The 21832-nt window shown below is 46.5% G+C and overlaps 1 protein-coding gene and 1 long non-coding RNA gene across 6 annotated transcripts in view; one reads left to right on the top strand and one right to left on the bottom strand.

Annotated features, from left to right (window-relative positions):
* The window catches only part of LOC120955143 (hemicentin-1-like), a 155236-nt gene that overhangs the window by 102788 nt on the left and 30616 nt on the right, over positions 1-21832 (top strand). The window lies entirely within an intron of this gene.
* Positions 1316-21832, bottom strand: part of LOC120955145 (uncharacterized) — a 66294-nt gene continuing 45777 nt past the window's right edge. The window contains exons 2-3 of the long non-coding RNA XR_005751771.2: positions 12265-12393; positions 1316-2842 (exon numbers count right to left, since the gene is read on the bottom strand). This is a non-coding gene — a long non-coding RNA (uncharacterized LOC120955145). The remainder of the gene's footprint in view (positions 2843-12264; positions 12394-21832) is intronic.

Raw genomic sequence — 21832 nt, 5'->3', positions numbered from 1 at the left:
CTCTCAATTTGTTTTGCATTCTAATTTTCCAAACATACCACCGCTCGGAAACATGCGTCCAACGTAAAAACGGGAATCATGTTTGATAAAGTTCATAACAGTTTAGAAATCTGTGGTGGACTGTTAGAAAAATTTCAACCTCACGTTTCAATCTCGATGCCTCGAACTGAACGGAGTTAAGTAACTTTCTCCATAACTCGACTCAACCCGCAATCAATGTAATCGCAAAGGGAGTGCAGAAGACTGCAGTTCGAACATCGGTATCGCTGTGTTTCCCTCTGTGACGAATGTCAAGTGCAACTTGCGCGAATACATTCGCGAAAACTTTACCGTAATTAACGATCCATTCGTTCCTCGCTCCCGCACCGCGTGCCGCCACCACTCAGAGACTTTGCTGCAATTTTGCGTCGAAGCGTAAGTTTTCAAATTTTATTGCCAGTGGCATCAAGAGCTATGGCCGATTCGCTCCGACGACACAGTTGCAGAAAGCTTCATTTCGTTCCCGGTTTGCTCTGAAAGCCGTCTTGAAAGTGCAAAGTACACAGCGATTGAGTGTTTATTACCCGGACTATCGGCATACCTAGAGCTGGTAGCGGGGCCGGGGGCTTTGTGCGATTTTGGGGTTTCCCCGGGAGCAGATCCGCTCAAACGGTTGTGGTGGCGTCGACGGCGATGGCGTCGGATTCCTAAAAGTACTGTATTGGTATTAAACTTTCAAGTGAAGGAAAATTAATAGCATAAACCTGGACGTAGCGAACGAGACGCAGCTTCCAGTTGGGCAGGAGTCTGGCGCCGTTGAAACCATTGAAACTGAGGATCCTCCTGTGTCACGCTTTCTGGCGCTCATGCAGCCGAGGGAAAACTTTGGAGAAAATGGTAAACTTTCACTCGCACTCCGTCGTCTTGCTATTTTCTCGCTCGTCTTATTTCCTGAACCAGTGTTGCTTTTTTTATTATTCGGCATTTTGAAGCGCAGTTAGTCTGACGGAGTGAGCGCGACAGAGAGTAAAAGCAAAAGGGACAGAAAATGAAATCAATATCGAAACCTCAAACTTTACATCGCCAGCTGCCGCCTACGCGGAACCACTCCCTCAGGCCGCCAGCTGGACGTACAGCTTCGAGGACGTCGGAACACCGACTGCCGACCCTTCCGAATCCGCCCAAGCTCAACTTGGTACGCCTAAGGTGTACGCTCTGCTGCCGAAAAAGGTGACAGCGCCAAGGATGGTTTGCAGTATCGGGAAAACGATGACGACGATGATGATGATGATGATGATGATGGTAAGCAGCCATGATGAAGATGGTGGTGATTGGATAGCTCTCATTTATCATTTTATTGCGAGGCAAGTTTTAGCGTAGTTTACGCACGATAGATACCGCTCCACCACACTACTTTCTTTGGGGAAAACTTTGGTCATACGAACTTCGCGATTTGCTCTGCGAGCATCACACGGATGGTAATAAATCTTCCCAGCCCGCACTAACGCACACTGACTTTCGTTTCGGGAGCGTGCATTCTTCTGGATGCTGCTGGCCACCACTCGCTTATCGCGCACACGCGCACATATCCTTGACAAAACGCGCGCACGGAGTGAATTCTTGCGATCAGTTTCGGTGCCCATCATGACCATGTGCAATTATGTTATGGCTATATTTTTCTCTTGGTGCCACCACTCATCAAGCCCTTCCCATTTCAACGATATATGGCGACGAGGGGGGCAAGACGAGCAGCACTGAAAGTTTTTGTAATTTTCATATCGTATAGTTCTTATCATCCATCAACATCAACAACCTTTCACCCTGGTCCAACGTCTTCGCTTATCATCGGGTGGTTCTTTTTTGTATTTCTCACTCATTGCCCAATGTACCCGGGCCACCGTAGCCCATCCGTACCCATGCCGGAGTGTACGCGTCTGTGGCCGAGCTCGTTATGCTGCGACTGCTTAACTGTTCACACCATTACTCAATTAAACGACTAACCTTTAGCATGTCTCCTTGCCCGCCCGGCACGTGTGCTCCATCTCTCAGCGGGAATTGAAGCGCTAACGATATCGTTAGCAGGCACAGACGCCCGCCAGTTGCCACATTCGATGTTCCCCACTCGACGGTCGGAGGACACTCAAAGCAAACAGCAGAGTGTGCCGGGCGTCACAACCGGAAGCCGGAACCACCAGAACAGCATCGTAGGGCATGGCACGTACGTGTTAACTAAACCCCGTCTCCACCTTCCCGAGGTGCGCCCGCTCACTCCCTAAACCTGCCCCGCTCGCTGTGCACAGGAAACAAAAGGCAAAGAAACCGGAAATCCACCCTACTTGTGCTGTGTGTACCGCCGTGTTCGCACCAGGCAGTGTAACAGGATAAAAAGTTATCTCCCGAGATGTTTAAATAAGTTTCCCAACTGGAAATTGCACTTTTCTTTCATTTCCCTGCTCAACCGCGCTCGGCTGGTCAGCTTCCAGCCTTTCCCTTTGCTATGTGGCGTTGGTGTGGCTCGTTCTGCCTTTGTTTCTGCTTCATCCTCGACTTTAGCAGCTTCATCCTCGACTCGACTAGAAGCCGTTGGGGAATGAGCAGCACAAGTTAAAATTAAATTCTTTTATTCCACCATTATTACTCGCACCCAGCGACCAGCGGGGATTGGTGGTGGTGGTGGTGCTGCTGCTGCTATTCGAACTACATTACCACCATTTCGCTTGGGATCGACTGGCCTTGCCACAAGCTGTTCCGGATGTTCCGGTTTTGCACTTCTTCTGCCTTGGCTGCTGCTTCTTGGTGTACCACGGACGGTGCTGCTGTTGCTGTCCTGGCTGCATTTCCGTAGCAGCGTGTCTCTTGCTCTCTGGTGCATCCAAGGTGCATAGAAAAGTTGGAGAAAAAATATAAAAATTAATTTACACATTCATAAACAGGCGGAACAATGAATGAACGAATGAAAGAAGCCTGGTTTGCACGGGATTGGACCCTCAGGGCCCAATACAGCAAATGACACAATTGTTAGGCTGGATGGACGAAACGTGCTGTCATGGTAAACGGTAGCGATTTTCCTGCCAGAAAGGCAGCACCGTTTCAGGACACATCCTACAAACGCTGACATGATGTCTTGCTACTACTACTACTACTACTACTATTACTACCACTATTCCAGGCTGCTGCCATTACAACGCACAAGAGCAGTGACGAAAAGGCATTGAAAATGGAGCCTCCCTCCATCGAGACAAAGCGTCGTGTACCTTTTACTGCGCCTCGAACTGCACTGCCAAACTTAATTTCGTTCCATTAATGCTAATGAATGGAGAATTTCCATAATTTTCATTAGTTTTCTCGCAAAAATTATTTCTATTAAAAGTTTACCCTACCTAACACACCGGCCCATACATATACCGGAGGACCGAGCTCTGCCCGTTGCCGGTTGTACCGTTGATTGTACCGCTCGTTTACTTGTAGTCATTAAAGCATTCACTGTAAAGCATGAATTGAAAGCTACAAGTAACTCGGGCCGTGCATAATGTACTGTCGCAGCAATGTAATGCAGTAAACAAAGTGTTCCTTCACATTTCCCAAACTTCTCGCTTATTTACCGCCATCATCCAGTTCGTATCCATCGCTAACGATGCTATCGGCACTGTAGCTAGTATTGTGGCAACGGATTGTGACACATTGCGATTTTTCCCCCAAATAAACTTCAGTGTTTGATCAATATGGAATGATTATTCGGATCAAATCATACAAACTATGACGGGTTTATTTGCTGTCAGTGTAAAATGTTGTGATACATTGTATTATGACTATTTAACCGTAAACATAGGTATACCATATAAGTTGACACTGCTCGTAGGAAGTCGTAAACAACTGCAATAGCTACATGCACATACAAACAACAAAATTATCATGTTGGTTGGTTTTGGGCTGAACTAAAACATACTGAACTGAACTTCGTCCGCAAACACTAGCGACAGCCACCCAAGCAGAGTGGCAGCTAATGTGTGAACTTAGTCGCGCATGCTAAAGTTAACATTACACCATCAAGCGAAAAGCGTATTAAAATAGTGTAATTTGAACCAGCAAACAGTGGGTAACCTATCGCCGGCATAGCGCTTTCGCTGTTTCGGTGGTTAACATTAATTCGTACTATAAAATTCCTGCCCCCTTTTCCCGAGCAACCCTCGCACAGATGACACGTTACGACGCTAGCAACACTGGCTTGCTTTACCAAATGGTGACATGACCTAAGGCGGTGCTGCTGATGCTGACGAACCTGGTTGTTTCGTGACTGGGAGTTTTTTTATACATATGCGCACACCGACCGGGCCAAAACCAGATCATGTGTCTTATGGAATGTTGTGTTTCGGCTCGTTTGCAAGGTGAATTATTCCACCGTGTGACCATGCCCGCCGCCCGATTCCTTCTGCTTCTTCGGCATTCCGGGCCGGGTGAAAGTTTCCTGCTCTCCCGTTCGATCGCATAAACCATGTACGACGATATAATTTCCTGCGACGTTGCCTTTAGCCTCCGCGTACCCAAACGGTAGCCCGGCACGGCCGATAGAGGAAGCGAAAGTAATAAACTAGAAGGAAAAATTGAAATTTAATGCCACCATATAATAATCATATTATGAGATACTTTATTATTATGTATGCCCCTACAGCACGGCCGAATGTGTTCGCCTCAGCATCCGCTGCTGGGTTGTTTACGCGGTCACCTAGTGCCCTGCACGCAAATGGGTGGGTTTTATGGAAAGTGGCCGTATTTGCGTTCGGATTGCATACGTGTTAAACGAAGGCTTTCTCGCACAATCCCAAGCGCCCAAGGAATGTTAATAATGTTGACACTTTAAATCCGGAGAAATCTCCAACAGTCCGATTGGTGTACGCTGTTTGAATCAATCGACGGAGAGTTATTAAAATGGATACTCTAGTTCTCACATAAATATACAGTAATTAAACATAGTTATACTTGGTGTTTCACCCTTGGGTTTTAATCATAATAAGGAAACAAAATTAGTGTACGCTTCCGCCCATTGCAAGAAGATTGATTTTCGCTGTGTAGTTGCTTTTCTACGTAAAAGATTAAGAGATTGCAGATATGAAAAAACAATATACAGCTCGATTTTAAAATCTCCACACTCACATTCCGGAAACGGTTAACGCATCATATTGCCATGCAATTACACTTGCAGTCTGCATACACTCAATTCGCTTCACTACCCCACCGTTGCATCTAGGCACAGCCGAGAGCAAATAAAAGCGCCACTCAAGGTGTGAGCACCTTTATTAGTGACACTACGCGGTAAACTATGACATCACTTCTTTTCAAACACAACAACCATTCTCAGTGCGCCCTATCACCGTTAATGCGTCTCACATTTTCATACACCTTCGCGCATAGTGCGCATAATAGTACACGTGCACGGCTGCATTAATGAAAACTTCGCTCTATTACAGCTTTTGCCAAGCATTAACACGAAATACCTGTGCAGCGCACCAAACAAACACCTCTCAAGAGCAATTTTCTTTTGCTAAGGCGTCGGCAATTGCACTCCAATGAAAGCTGCATCCCATTCACGGGCTGTGGGGCCGTGCCAGTAACTACCAGCGCCCGGTAGTGGCCAGATACTTGACGATGCTGCATACATAACTAAAGAACATTATGCCTCCACTTACCGAAAGCACACCTCCCGAGCGCTGCACTATTTACAGCTGGTTTGCTCGTACATCTCAAGGGTGTGGGCTCCTTTTTTCCTCCACAAGACACACTCAAACGCATACACATGTACTCTCAGACGGGTGCGAGAGTGTGGAAATGAGGTGCACAGATTTTATTCACTCCGGGTTTAAGCTCGCCCTCCAACACTAATGATTGAATAAAACGTCTCCATTGTTTACAAGATTATGGGGACAGGAAGACTAAAGCACGCCCGCCCGCCCAATCGTGGCCGCCAGTCGCAGTTGCCACCGTACAGCGGTTTGGGCGTTGAGTTTGATGAAGTTATTAAGATGCGAGTAACTGGTGCAGGAATCAAAGTGGAACGCCCATTAGGCGGGATAATTGTTGCCATTAGCGCAGAATAAAACACTGCTATCGGAATCATTGTTATTACTGTGAGCGTAATGAGCGTTTCTTTAGATAACGAGAAAGTGGAAAGAATTTTGATTCGACTCTACTTACAAACCGCGTTCGCTCGAATTACGCGTTCCGTTGCATTGCAAGCGGCTACTTCCCAGGGCTACAGTTATAGTTGACCTGGTTAATGGAACTTTATTCTTCCTGCACATAGACTTAAAAGTCTATTTATTGGAATGGAAGTTAATGGTTATACAGAAGTACATACACCAAACTGGCAACTTATCTACAAGCTCAAATCATCTATAAAATTGTACTTAAATAACTAAAACGAAGTAATGAATTTCTGGTTGACATATGATGAAAAGAAAAACGGTATTACAAATATGCATCATGATGTATTACGCCAATGCCAATCCACAATACCGCATGATCTCTCTATGCCATTGATTGCCTATCCTATCAGCTCATTCCTAGCAAATGTAGAAGCTTATCCAAATGTCATTCACTTTACATTCCCAAATGCGATTAAACATCTCCCCCAACTCATTACGAGCCGTACGCCACCATCAGTACGCATCTCAAACGTACGCCCTAAACCTACTCATAATCTACATCGCCAAACGTCTTAGATACGGAAAAGTGAACCACAGCCATCGAACGAACCCCATCCATTCCAAGCCCCATGATCGCGTGGTAACGAAAGGAAAGCGAAAAACCTTTCTCCGACCGTGGGAATTGGCCCGACCAAAGCCGTTTCGTGCACTGCTGTCGCAGAACAATAGCACCTCCCCCCGCCGTCGAGTGGGAAAAGTGTGTGATGGCTTATCAATCAACTAGGAAGTCGTAGGTCTGCTGCACAGGTCGGGAAAAACAGATAAGCAGCGTGCGGGCGGGCACAGTGAAAGACGAAAACATCGAAATCGAAAGATCGGGAGGGAATTATCATTTTTCTTCCGCTCGTTCTTGAGAGGCAATGGCAAAATTACCTTTACCATGTGCGCGCCGCCTCCTTGTGTACAGGGCGCGTAGTGCTTCATCCTGAATCTATTGTTTGCTTCTGAACCAGCGTGACGTTCGCGTCCTTGTGTGTCTGTGCCCGGGCGAGCGGTATCCTATTGACATCTGGCTGCCTTCCTTTCCTCTAGTGGAGAATGCGGTGGGGAGGAATTCGATCGAATGGAGTCACCGTTGGGAAGCTAAAGCGGATGAGTGAAGTTACACAATGCCATCAATACCAAACATCTCGCACATTCAGCCACGCATGAACACACACACGCACACACATAGCGAACTGAGACTGATTTCCGGCGATTTCCCCGTCTTATTCTGCTGCCTGCCATGGCGTGCTTTGAACACCTTTATGGAAAGAATTTATTACCCAACATCACGCATCGAAGCCGAAAGCACCAAAATCGCCCACCACCCACGACCACCCACATGGCGCTCATCCCAATCAACCAGATAATGTACTCACGTCTCACCTTGCCACTTTCTCCACCATGAGTAGCAGATATCATCTCGTCTGCCTGTGGTGTTTCGAGAACCGATACCACCCCACCCGTAAAAAAAGACACCCATTCAGCCAGCCGGGACCTCCTACTAGGGCCTTCTCTTCCGGCCTGTTTCTTTGCACTCCACAAAGCATGGGTGCTTTCTTTCGATCGGAGTTTTCCCTGCACAAGGCTACTACTGATGCCTACCACCCACCGCCCCATTTCCCAGCCGCTGCAAGTGTTCTTGTTTCGGAAGGAAGAAAAATCACCTTACCGTTCTTGCCGGGCCCACTTTCCACCCAGCAGTTTCCCGTACTGTGACACCCGGCTCTTGGCCTTTTGACAGTGTTACCCAACGGAAATCGACCAGCCAACCATCCTTGGCCGTTTTCTCTTTTACTCTTGGTTCGCTGTTTCGTTTGCTCCTCCGAGGTGCTGATTCGACCTAGAGCCTTCGTTATTTATTGCGCTTTTCATCCTAAGAAGTGGCCTCCTCTCGGTGATAAACACACAGCGCCGACGGTCGGTCCCTCTCTATCGAAGTATGCACTAAAAGAACACAGCAAATGTATGTATCTGTATGTGCGTGTGTGTGTTTAAAGAAGAAAGCTCGAGGAAAAAGCTCTAAATGATGCAGGGGAATGGGGCATTTGTATGTGGGCATAGGCCCACAGCCTTGGCGATAAGCGCCCACTGGAGCCACGCTTGTGCCGCTTTCAACGTCTCGATCAGAATAGACCGAGCATTGCTATGCGGCGAAGCGGCAACGGAAGAGGAGGACTTCCTTCTTCTGGGACACTACTCCGTATAATGCTGTACGCTGTTTTTATTCCTGCTGTGCTTTCCTTTATTTTTGGGCCGCTGTATCAGGGAGCACGGGAAGAACCGGACGTTTGAGCAACGGCTGCGTGCTGCTCCGTTTCATGCTTGCTGAGTGGATAAATTCATCATCCCTTCCAGCCTGGCACCTTTTACGCAACTTCTTAAGCGTGCTGGGCGAACTTGCCAAACGATACAAATGAAATAAAAAAAAGAAACCAGGAGCCCCCAAAGTTCTCCGTCCCGTGCTGCTGCAGTCATTTTGAACGTCCTTTTGTGTGTGCGTTGAAAGCGCAGAGTCAAATGTTTGTCGCAGCATGTTTGCAGCCCAGCGCAGCATAAAACATATTTAATGAGAATACCTTTCAATGGAGGCAGGCGACAAATAAAACACAGCTGCAAAGCGCTGCTCTAGAAAAAAGCTTTTCAGTCGTAACGCAACCATGCTGTGCGGCGAAAGTTTATGATGAAATAAGTAAGCCCAGTCAGCGTTTTGCTCAACACAAATATAATTATGCCATATTACCTTTTGATGTTGGTGTGAAGTCACAATGTTTCGCCATTTACATTTGTACTCATGAAAGCTTTTCGGTACGCTTTAGAATATTCAAATATTCAATAGCAATATCAATCAGCGGTAACCACAAATTGGGTTCATTATTCTATTTATCACAATTAAACACCTCTCAATAAAGCTTTTCCCGCTCTGCCTTGCCGTAAGGTGTTGTTCATCGACTTCCTTTTTTACTTCTAATATCGCTTTAACCAGATTCTTACTCTTCCACTCTAATTTGGTAGCTTACGTGCTTTGCCACACACATTAAACTATGTCATATTTTGACACATTCCCAGCATCGTCTAACCTCCTTAAGAAATTGACACAAAGTCGAGCCTATCCCTCTTCTTCTCAAGGACTCTTCCAGCAAGAACGCGTAGGAGGAGTTTTGCCGTAGTTAACATTTTTATTACATTTCCCGTCCGCCACTTGAAAGAATCTCGACAGTATCATCATCAGCATCATCATCATCAACGCACGATCAGTAACACACAAAGCAATCCTGCATGCGAACTGGCTTAAATGTATAGCAGCAGCAGCAGCAGCAGCAGTAGCAACGTATGTGAGAAGCCGGCAAGTGGAACTTTTTACGACCAAGTTATCGAAGCTGTCGAGAATGCTGCCTGGATGAGTTTAGCTTTTTTTTTGTTCGCTCGTTCGTGTCTTTCACGTTCTTGTAATTACATTTTCCGTTACCATGGCCCATTCCCGCGCTCCTTGATGCTCAATATGGGTTATGATTATCCACGTGTCACCGGGAAAACAGGTAGTGAGGTGGCTCACGTATACGCAAGTGTCTGATTTTTCTTTTTTCTCTCTCCTTGTCGTAGCGTATCTTCAAGAATGAAGAGATAAGTAATCATATTAATAAGTTAATACTGCCAAGATCAAAGAACATATTACGAAGTCCATCCACGCTTGTCCGGCCAAAAGGCGGACGGGTCCGGAAGCGGCAAAGGCGGTATGTGAGAATTTTAACCAATAGGAAAATCTTATTTTTTCCTGCTCGCATACAAAGCTCCAAACAAAAAAAAGCGCTCAATCCGGAGAATGGTACGGACGAAAAGCAGCGCACAAACATACATACCACGTTGGCATCATTTGAAATGCTACAAATAAATTATCCTGGCTCTTACAGTGGACCGAGACGAAGGACACACGCGAACTGCTGCTGGTTTCCAGCATAGCAAAACAAGCACGGCCAGTAGCGTACACGCGCTGACCGTAGAGATCGTAGAGATGCGGTCCAGTAGCAGTGGCCAACGGGTGCAAAAACCCGACCAGTAACGAACAGTCCCCGTGCGTTCGTTCATCCTGCAACTTTTGGAGCGTAAAATTTAAACAAAGTTTTCGCCCGGGTCCTCCGTCCGTTTCACGCCTCCTGCACACACCGAAACCTTAAAGAACATCGTCCGGTCCGGGTTCGACAAAAGCGGGAAATTATGCTCTCCCGATAAGCTTCGTTAGATTCGAACAAAAACGTAGGCCACAGCTTTGCAAACCCACCACATCTCGGCCTTGCGCTATGCGGCTACAGGAGCAGCAGCAGCAGCAACCTTGATTGGAACAAATAAATCAATGCGGGAACCGATTCCGGTGAATCGTTGCTAGAGCTCCAATAGTACAACCGGAATGGTACGTGTAGACAAGATTACAAATCATATCAGACAGCCACACCAACCAACCCGTCCGCCTTCTGCCTGGCCTGGTGGTGCAGCCTTTCCCATAAGCGACAAAAGGAAGTACCTTCTTAACCCTGTTTCCCCTTCACAATTTCCGATTTCGATTGAGGAACTACCGGTTCCCACGAACCCTACGTCACACTCTGCCGTCTTCCTAACGCTGCCTGGTCGGGTGTGCTAAAAGGATACCGAACAAAGTTCGTACCGTCTGCGTAAATCATCGATCCGGAAAATGAAGGACCTACTGGACAGAGAGCTTTCTCCTGGCGCTGGGTCCTGAACTTTGCCGTGACCGAACTAAAACAGTACAGTGTTCGGAATGCGCGTTTTCTTTTGTGTGTGTTGTGTGTGTGCTAACCGTGATGTACGCTAACAGTATTCATGTTTTTTGTGCTTTTTGCTGATATCAACCGTTTCTTCTCAATTAGTTCAACGACGGCACAACATTGAACGTTTTGCATACGACGTTGAGAGGGAAAAATACAGCTTTACGCTACAGAGAAACACCAAAAACGATGAAATAAAAAGGTCGATGTTATGTAAATTAATCAACACGGATACTTAATTGTATCATGTCGGAACTACCAGCCAACGGTAGAAATATCCCCGATCACTTGTATGTTTACATTAACTGAGCAAATGCTCACCAATAACAACCTTTTCGCAAAGTATTCTTCGAAATGCCAAAAAAGACTCACATTCTGCTCGCTGTCATTAATCCTATCTCTGTAAAAGCAATTCATAGCACAGGATCGAATGGCACCGCTCGGTTACAACCGAATACCACGCACTTTGATTCAAATAACCATCAATACTCCTTTGCCACACCTTTCATTCGGAGCGAGTATCATCCCAGTTGCGCTGTACAAATCCCTTTCGGCAATAACTTTTCCCGGAATAAATCTATGTAAATTTCTCAACGTACCTTATCTCTTCGTGCGATATGTACGGTTCAGCATTCAGCATGACAAGTGGCGAAAGTATGTCCGACATTTTGGCAATCGCTTTCACCAAGAAAAGATTTCGGTTCGATCGCTTTGAAGAATGCGCTTCCAGAGCAGGAGCGAGAAGGTAAAGCCGAGGTAACGAGGTAAAGCCAATCACCGAAGGACCTGAATTGAGATTTATCATGCCTTCGTGTGCGTTCGGCAACGACTTCTGTCCGCCTGCCAGTTATGATGATTGCGGCCACTAATGCTCCACATCCCTGTTGGGTTCGTCCGAGTGCCACACTCATCTCTTCGGGCACACTACTAATTGGGAAAAGTTTTTGGGTCAGGAGCGAATCAGGACACCAACCGGTCGTCAATAACTTAAAATGGTTCTTCGAAAACAGTTTGTGTCCCAGCCGGCATGGCATTACTCTTCCTAACGATTGCATTTGTGAAGCAACGCCTTTGCCACCAGGGACCACTTTCATTCGGTCAATTGATGTGTTTTCATCGCTCTTTTTTCTGTTTTTTTTTTTCAAACAATCCCAATTCAATGTTCATTCATCACTCCATTTCTTGATGAAAATTTTAAACTTATGCTTTCATCCAAAAATTCTCCCTCTCCGATGGCGTCGCGGCAGAAACTATACCTTCTGTCAGTGGGAATGGCATGCATGTGTAGATCCAATTTTCATCATCTTCCGCCTGCAGCTTACCGTATTTTCACCGTTTAAAATGCACGTGAAGAGTCGTCTCGCAAGCTAAAGCGAATTCACACATAGTAGGACGATGCCGGTGATGATAGTTCACCCTCTCACCCGTAACAGGGCACAGGCGGGTACAGCCTGAAAGGACAATTGGGGAGACACTTTTAATTAAAACGTTCAAAATACGAACCTTCTGGTAATGGATTGGTAAGGGAGAGGGAAAAAAGGTACAAAGATCGTTTCTTCATTGCTTCTCCTACCCATTTTGCAATTGAAAAACCAAAAACAATGCATTCCTTTTGCCTGAACCTCGGCCTCATGTCCCGCCCTTCCTTTGTCACACACGGGCATACTCATACACAGAAATACAAGCTGAGCACATAGTATCTGTGTCAGTCTCACCAACTGTTCGGAAAATAGTTCCAATGAAAAATGCTGACGAAGCTTGCTGGTGCAAGAATTCTTACCATTCACTCACGTATACGTTGAATCCGGGTTCATTTTTCTTTCCAGCGGACGACCAAAACGTTCCTCCCGGAAGCTAAGGGTAGCATGCTTCTGATGCATCCTTGAAACAAACCCCTTTAAGATAGGACAATATGAAAGCACTTTCATTACATGTCACTAGCAGCACTTGGCTTCAAAATGGATGGGTCAAATGATGTTTACATTCCGTTGCTTGGGCCGTGGAAAACAGATTCGCAAACTGATGGATGGGATGGTAGCCACGGGCGGATGATGGATGTGGATGGTAAACTTTTCGCTGTACGGTGATTTTATAACAATGGTTATGGAAGGTCTCGCCATTAAGCACATGATCCAGATGTGCATGTGCTTCTAGCGAGCAAAAGATACCTTAAGGCAGCGTAAAATTTCGCTCATTGATCATGTGCAATTTGGAATTAATGCCTACCACCGTTTTATACCCATCCCTTCTCATTTTTAACCCTATTCGAAGATGATGAGCATTCACATCTAATATGAATGCAAAAACTATCGCTTCCGTAATGGCTGTGTACTAATCTAACAATAATTTCCACCATGGTTTATGGAACTTGTTTTAAAACGTAACGTCACCTACAGCTTATCGAATGACATTAAGGTGTGATGCCCCTTTTTGTATCCGGTGAAGGATAACGAGCTTGGTACTTATCTTTTCTAAACACAATTTGTGTTTTGAAGTAAAAAAACTACCACCACCGCTGTGATGAAAATTTCCCGGAAAAAAGGGGTCCGCTGGTAATGAAATAATCATTTAATATGCATTACACGTCCTACCACGTGGCTAACTCGCTCGAACGAACGATAATAAAACAACGGAAGCAGCGGGTAAAAGCTCTCCGACACAGCAAGCTTCTTTGGTGCGGATTTCCTTCACCTCCATCAATACCGCTGCTCGTCTTCGTTCTTCCCTTTTTTGCCGTATGCAGTCGGACTGCTTTACCGCGCGCGCGTCCCTCGGTATCATCGAATCGACCTTGGACCGGGTGGAAAGACTTATGGCGGATATAGGACGATGAATGTGTCGACAGCGGACGGCGGCGGTGGTGGTGGTTGAGTAATTGAAAAATAAAATCTAGGAAAAATGGAATTACTTCCCCAACGCACGTGAACCCGCGTACACCCAAACCAGAAGAAGAAGAAAAAACGCCCCACGAATGAAAGTACACATGTGGGCTCTTTCTATGAGTGTATTTATGGGGGTGGTCGGGAAAAGCCACTTTCTTCCTGTTGCTGCTTTATAAGCCAGTGCCACTGGTCCACAGCCCCCACAGTAGGTTGTCCTCCTGCGCTCTCATTCGCGACGCACGTATCGCTTACTCATGCAATCCGTTCTACACCGGGAGGAAGCCAAATAAAGTCGGGGCCGCGTTTTTGCATAAGTAAGCCAGCGTTAAATTTATGGTTGTATCTAATGTTACGCTGACAACAAGCAATAGCACACGAGTACACTCACACACACACACAGTCTGTAAGAAATGTTTCCTTGCGTAGGAAACCCGCTAAGACGCGGTACGCAACGACGGTGTTGTACTGCAATGGGTCGGGGGGAAAATTTGGAACACCCTTATTTTGGGGCCACTTGCGAGACACAGACGAGCAAATAATGTAGGTTTTCCATATGCATGCCAGCAAAGGATAACTTTGGTCTTTGGGGCGACCTTCATACACGACGTTGCGTGTATCGCTGAATGGTTTTGCCTTTCAGTACCATTTATATGAATTACCCATTGTATAATCGCACAATGAACAATTCATTTCGAGCCTCTTTATTTCCCTCTGCATGAACAACAAGCAATTGGGAATGGAAGAACAGAAAACAAATATTAAACACTCATGTATTCAATTAAAAGACACCTCATCCTCTTCCTGATTCTACTAATGGTTATGACTGAACAAATATACAATTCAGGAGGGTTTCAATTTGTTTTCGTATCTAAATTTAGTCTCCTTCTACATCGGCACGGGACCGCCAGTCCTGCAAACAAATTTTGTGCACAATTTCAGTCAAATTCCCGGCGGCCCTGCATTCCATTTATCTCAGATTTTATATTACATCTTCAAATCCTTTTCTTTTTTTTTGCCGTAGTCTGACACCAACTTCATGCTACAAGCTTTTACCAGTTTGGTCCTTTCTAGCCTTGTTTCTGTCTGTACTCCACTTGTCAGCAACCGAAAAATCAAATCGCTCCAACAAGGGCCCCGCATTGAACGTTGCTAACATGCCACGGTTGTTTGATGCAGTCCTCCAAGCATCGCCATCTCTCCACAGTTTTACGCCGTATGGTGACTGTCATCATGCGACTATGTGTCCTGCCGCATTTGTCATCCTTTGCCACAATCACTATCCATCAGTGCCCATCAGCAGCCGCCCAGAGCCTTGGCCAGCTACACACACACACTCACACCCACAAAAGTCGACACTCTCGGTCGGCCGTGGAAGGTCCTTGCCTTGCCGTCATAAATTTAAAAAGAGAATCTCCCCCAAAAACGAGTTTAGGCTCACTTTCGCCACATTTGATGCATGACACTTTTACGGCTTGTCAGCGGCAGTCTGCTTGATTAATGTATCATCTGTCGTCTGTACGCTTACAGGCTCTTCCACCCACTCTCTGTCTCTTTCTCTTTGTATAGCTGGGATGTAACTTTTCTCACTCGCTTTCCTTCTATAAACATTCGCATCCGCCTACTCTCTTGCCTTTACATATTTTTATGGCCAGCGCTCATTTCATTTTCCCAACCCGCCAATTTTCCTTGGACTATTCCATTTTTTTCCCTTTTTCTCAACCATTTTCCAACAGCTTTATCGCTCTATCAGTCCCTTTTTGCGCGGCTCGAATCTCTTACACGACAAAACCGCGGGCCGCTCCCGTTGACGAGTGCTCACACTTCAGAAAACCCAACCTTAGGGCTTTTGGGAACCCAGTTGTGTGGTATTACACTGCAAGATAATAATGCTTTTCGAATTATATCCACCCGGGCAGTGACTTTTTGCTTCCTCATCTCATGACTGACTATACAGGGTACGCTTGCCATTTTACCAGCCAAGCTCCGTCCACTCCACATCCTCGAAGGGACCAACTGTCAGCTTATATGCAGATCACCGAGCAACTTTGTCAAAGGCTTTGCGTGACCAAGACGACGACGCGCACCCGCCCTTATCGGGGGGAGGTCTAATGATTTCATAATTAGGCCCGCCGCAATCGTCGGACTGGGCACCGGGCGCAAAAAGGCTGCGAAAAGTCGGCCAAAGCTAACCGACCGAGCCTAGCCGCGGGTGTACACAGATGATTTTCATAACTGCCACAAACCAAACCCGAACAACAGCATTCAGCGGGTTCCGCGATAAACTAAAGCTTCCTTTGGCGCAATTATCTGCTTTATGTAAATGATTCTGACAATTTCGCGCTGGTGGGGGTTGTAGCGGAGGGTAGGCTAGTGGAACGGTACTGATTAAAAAAATGCCCCTCGAAATAAAAGGATTAAAGGGACTGGCCACAAGAATGGGACGAGCCCCTGCCAGGAGGCCAGCAGTAGGCGAATGGTGGGAAAATCTTTATTCTAAATGTAGAGCGCTTAAATAGGCCATTTCTTTTTCTTTTATTTGTTTGCCTGAGCCGATGAGCTGGTGGATTTCAGCTCATTATGAAAGTATCACTCGACCATGCAGCCACCAGATGGTGCCAAAAATGTGCCCATCTGTTGGAAGAAGTCTTAGCATACGGGTGGAGTCCAATGCTCCGGTCCGAGGCATTAAACGACAGTTTCCTTTTTAAATTAACCGTTTTTTCGCAAATGAGGTGATTATTAGAGTATCTAGATGAGTAAACTCCTCACAATAAAGCGGTGGACACAAAAGGATGCCAACCGGCACACTATTAGCTGAGCGATGGGGGCCGAATTTAAGTCCTCTGAGTACAAACTCAAGTAGTGATGTACGGATTCGCCAGCATAAGCATTTTACTAGCATTACTATAGCACTGCTCTACTATTCCACACAATTGGTATGGTATCAAACGTAAAGCATTATTAATTATCGTTTAATCATCACAAACAGCTCTTTCGTACGGGTGGTTGTGTTTGCCATAAGTCTTCGGTAATAATCGATTCTCAATACATTTCACCAGACACAACCGATTGTTGGTATTAATTACCACACCGAGAACCAAGAGCGCCCTACTTTCATCCCGATCCCGCTAGTAAATGGCTCTGGTTTGTTGCAGCAAGGTCCGGCCAAGGATAAAGAGAAGAAAGAGAGAAAGAAAATAAAACCTCCATCCGAGCGATCGCGATTGCAACAGCTTGCCATATATTACCTTCCATTCTGATTTGCGATAGCAGCAAAACGATTTGCTACTGCAACCAATGCCGTACCCCGGGGTCGATCGTCTGGCTACCCAACAACGGGGTCGATTCCGCTTCAACCATTAAAAAGCGATAAAATATCTCTTCCCGATTGCACTGCTGCGAGCGCGTGCACAACCCAAAGCACAAAGTGTGCTATCCATTAAAACGCTCCAAACCCGACCCGGGCTTTCGAGGGAGAGTGGAAAAATAGACATTCGAACCAGTGAGCTGGCCCGGCTGGTCCAGCCGCCGGTGCCTTTTTCCCGCCTTGGTCGCACCACAGCATGTCCGCTTCGGTTGCGTGAATGGGTAGCCGGACACTAGCTTCTTGACCATGATACGCGCATTCTTTCCCCGCGCACAGCCGGAACACGCTACATCAAAACACAGCTCGAGCACACGGCGGTCTAATTAATAATTTATGAAGTTCCCGAACCAATAAAATTTCTATTTTTATTGCCTCCGATACGGGGCAATCCGTTTCACTCCCGGAAATCAATATTTATACTAATAAACTGATTTATGGAGTGTTTTGTCTGATATCTGGTGTACTAAATTTTCAATGGCCGCACTTGGCCCCGGTATTGCGTACCGCTCAGGGATTTCGGCGGCCGTGAGATTGGGTGCTGCAACCGGCTGCCATATGCCCTACTACTTGAGCTGATGGGTTCTTTTGCAACCGAATTCTACCGTAAACACTATCCCAAAACTACTAAAGCTCGACGTCCACGTCCTGGGATGGGAGTTTAGATCTAAGTTCTGGACACTGTCCACTTGTGTGGGTCTTTTGCCCACCAAAACGAAAACGGATAGCGTTATGCTCGTCTGTCGTGTTTCGTCGTACGTTTTCGAAATCCGGCCTGCCAACCACTTCAGACCCTGGCGTCGTATCATTGTGATTGCACACCGTGTAGAACTAGAAACTACTCGCTCGGTACGGAATAACGATGGAACCACCCCCCGTTTCTGGCATTAGAACCGTTTTATTACCCTTCTTGTATATGCATATAATCGGCACACAACAAACCATTCCAACAACTCAAATCGAAGCACGATAAAGACCGTTTCCTTTACCATTCTGCACGGGTACGGCTACTGGTTCCGATTTTCGTGAGATATTCTTTATTGTTCCGTTCCGTTCGTATTATTTTGGATTTTCGTGTCCAGCGGACCCGGCTGGACCGTCTGCGCCGTTCCTTCCATCCCACTGCCGTACTATGTATTGCGAAAACAACGGTTAAGCAAAGTTTCAACAGGAACTGTGATTATGATAAGCTGAATTGAGTTTATGGGTTCAGTTTATTTTGTTTCCACTTTGTGCTGGATGTGTTTTTGCATAAAGCCTAATCGCGCGAGCCTCGTACGAGTCTTTTTCGGGGGCACTATTCGCCAGCCATTCGGGGGCATTTGCATTTCTACTGTTTTCCTTTCGACATCGTTGGCGATCGGTTTCACACCTATGGTGGCAATCTATCCCTGAACTGGGCAAACGCATTAGCTCAATCTCTTTTCACCACTGAGAGCCAATTTCCAAAACTTTGCCTTCTTTCGCATAACTTTGCCATTCGCCGGCGGGCCGAATGCTCAATCGTCCAACGGTACACACCTTGTAGCACACAATCGGCAGAATTACCGACCAACAAACGCTCAAACTTCGAACGGGTAGCAGTTTCCTTATCAGGTGGCCTTTATCTTTATACTTATGTATCATGAACGACTTAAAAGTGGCCAACGGTACGTGTACCCCGGTGCCCGGTACTCCTTATCCGTAAAGCAAACAGCATACTAATGCTTCGCTGCGCTCGCACCAAGTGTACGATATTCGGAAACTCCTTACACCGGTCACCAGCCCTTTAAAGCTTTTCCTCACACTACGCCCTACGTCCTGAGCGATGAATAACATTACACTCGAGACGAGGAAATGCGCCAACCGATCGTTGGCACCACTCCGCGCACCATTTGGCACCGCCTTTGCAGCTGAGCCGGTGGGCCCCATGTTCGAAATAAAGAAGGAAAATTTACGAACGGAATAATGGCGTCGGCAAATCGCGTGGCCAACTGGCCAATGCGAATGTAAATCGTGCGTACCCACACCCCACACCGTAACATTTCCCGAGCACGAACGTACTCTGACTCTGGTGGAATGTCCATACTCTTTTTGGCCGTTTGCACACGAGTTTTATTTCACGTTCCACAGTACATTAAAATTAGGGTCAAGGCGACTGAGAAAATTTGGCGTCCAGGAAATCTGCTCCATATGGAGGAGGAATGGACTGTCGGGTGTGCGCCATTAAGAAAACCCATGCTCCATCCAATCTATTCCCCTTGCTGTTTTTGCCTCGGATTTCCCCTGTCTTTCCGTATGCTCGTGCCTTTGTTTTCGACAGAACGATTTACCGAATGATTAGTGTCGCTCGAAGGTTTTACGCTAATTATTCGTGCCAACTGTAAATTGGTGAGGCGGGACTATTTAACGATGTTTCCATTGACGCCTTACAAGCGTTCTTGGGAGCAGGTCATAACGAGCGTACATACTTTAAATATTTCCTTCCTTCCTACCTTCTTTTTTTGTTTTACTTTGTTAAACTTTCACTACGGCCCTGCGATACGTTTCATTAGAAGATTTATGGTTGAATAAACCAACAGCGACTGTTGCTACTCAATTTAGAAGAAAGGCTAACCACACACAAACCAACCCAGCGCCATTAATTGATAGTGGTGACCTCCGGAACTGTCAGTTTATGCAAAGTTTTGAGAGTTGTGGCGGGTTAAACACAGTATAGACGTCGAACAAACAAACTCGCAAACACTGCGCATACGTGGCTGGCAATCGCCAATCACATCGTCACACGGCAGCAATATTGTCACGAAACAAATCAACGTGATTAAAGTTCATAAACTCATCGCCCGTGCCAGCACACCCAGGTACACGCACAATAGGGAACTCCTTAGGTCTACCACCTTCTTTTTTTTGTTGATTCAACCTGGCCCAATTATCGTCACCTCGTATCGGACCAAAAGGACGAGCTAAGGGTATTGAATTCAACCGGTGGTTTGATTGCTATCGGCCTCCGGTTCGGGCTCATAATGGCCTGAAACCAACTGCCAACTGGCAGTCCTACACCTCACCCTCGTCGCCCACAACCCCTACCAAAAAGGCTTAAATGGGGACGGAAAATTACGCTTACCAGGGATAAAGCCTCGTGGCTGGGCGACCCCATCGGGAAACACCTGCAAAACCGTCGGGCGTAATCACGAGCGTGTAGTAGCTACACCGGCTCATGGCAACGAGGAGAGTAATAGCTTTTCACCTCCATCACTCACGAGAGACTAATTGCCAGGGAACCAACCAATTAATCGTTTTCCATTTCGTTGCCAGTTTCGTAGTATTATTTATGTTTTAACTTTCTTTCTTCATCCCATCTCTCTTTCTCTCTTTTCTACTTTCTAGGTAAGTTGAATGACGTTTTACCATCCGTGTGGCTGCCATCGGCGAGTGCTTTCTAGAAGTGCCGAAAACTTTTCCCACCCACCCGCCCCGGAGTGCGCTATCGGTGTGGAAATTAGTTTTCTCTGACTATCACACTGACCTGTGCTTCGTGCGTCAGCTGGTGGCCTTGTAAGTAGGGCCATTTTTCAGCTCCACCAACTGCAACGGCTCAAGAGCGATGTGGTCGATCAGGTGTACGGAAAGAACTTAAGCGATTTGATTCCGTATGTATTATGTAAATCCTTCCACTCATATATGTCGAGTTTCAATTGTTGCTTGAAAAAATGCTGGTGGTTAGAAGTATTTCTTTAATGGTCTTTCAAATCCAACCATCCAGTACGTGCGGTGTTACTCAATGCGTTGCATACCTATCCCGGCGTGTACACGTTCACCTTTCCTAAGTTCTTGTCAAATGCACGGCCCTCTCCCACGACAACCAGCACTCCCACGCCAAGCTGCTGATCTTGACAAACATTCAGGATTTGATTTCATTGTGCGTCTCCACTTCTTATTCCCCGACCACACATCCTTGCCTGCAGCAACACGCTCCCCAGTGGTATGCACGCCGACACAGAGTACCCCCACACTGTAGCAACACTCTATGCACACTGTGCACTGTATGGGTAAGGAAAGCTGTTGAACATGCAATTCAAGCTCGGCCGACAGAAGCAAAAGGAAACGAAAAACTATCAAGGAGCCATCCGTCCATCCAACCTGTCAGTGCAGAAGGATTGCACCAACATAACACCGGCCCTCGCTATTACTCATGCCTTTGCAACATGTGACAATCGCACCATGCTTGGGGGGACGAAAACGCAAAACCGAAAGCAGTGCTGCTGGAAGGGAGCGGGCAAGGGTTTCATTTGCGTGATAGTTTCAATTTAAAGTTCCACCGAACGACACAGCGTCTACCCAACGATATGAGCATGCCTAGGGGCGTGGGATATTTTGAGCAGGGCTCAAAGCAGTCTTCCCCCTGACTGAGTTTCACAGCTTTGCTCCAGCACATACATAACCACCTTGTGACGAGCTAGTTTTTCGCGCGTGTTGCGGTCCCAGCAATCGTTATTCAGGCAAACGCCCATGCCTACACGTGCGTTGATGAGCAGACGCTACCTTTAAGCGACTGATCCATCAAATATCTCGCCCGGGGTGGACTAGCTCGGTGGTGGGTGGAAAACGGTACACTATCTGGCTTACAAATTTCAAAGCACACCGAAAGCCCCACCTTGCAGCTCT

Source organism: Anopheles coluzzii, chromosome 3 (genome assembly GCF_943734685.1).
Source record: "Anopheles coluzzii chromosome 3, AcolN3, whole genome shotgun sequence".
In the NCBI taxonomy this organism is placed as follows: Eukaryota; Metazoa; Arthropoda; class Insecta; order Diptera; family Culicidae; genus Anopheles; species Anopheles coluzzii.
The sequence above is the reverse complement of the archived record's forward strand: the minus strand, read 5'-3'. Positions and strand labels throughout refer to the sequence as shown.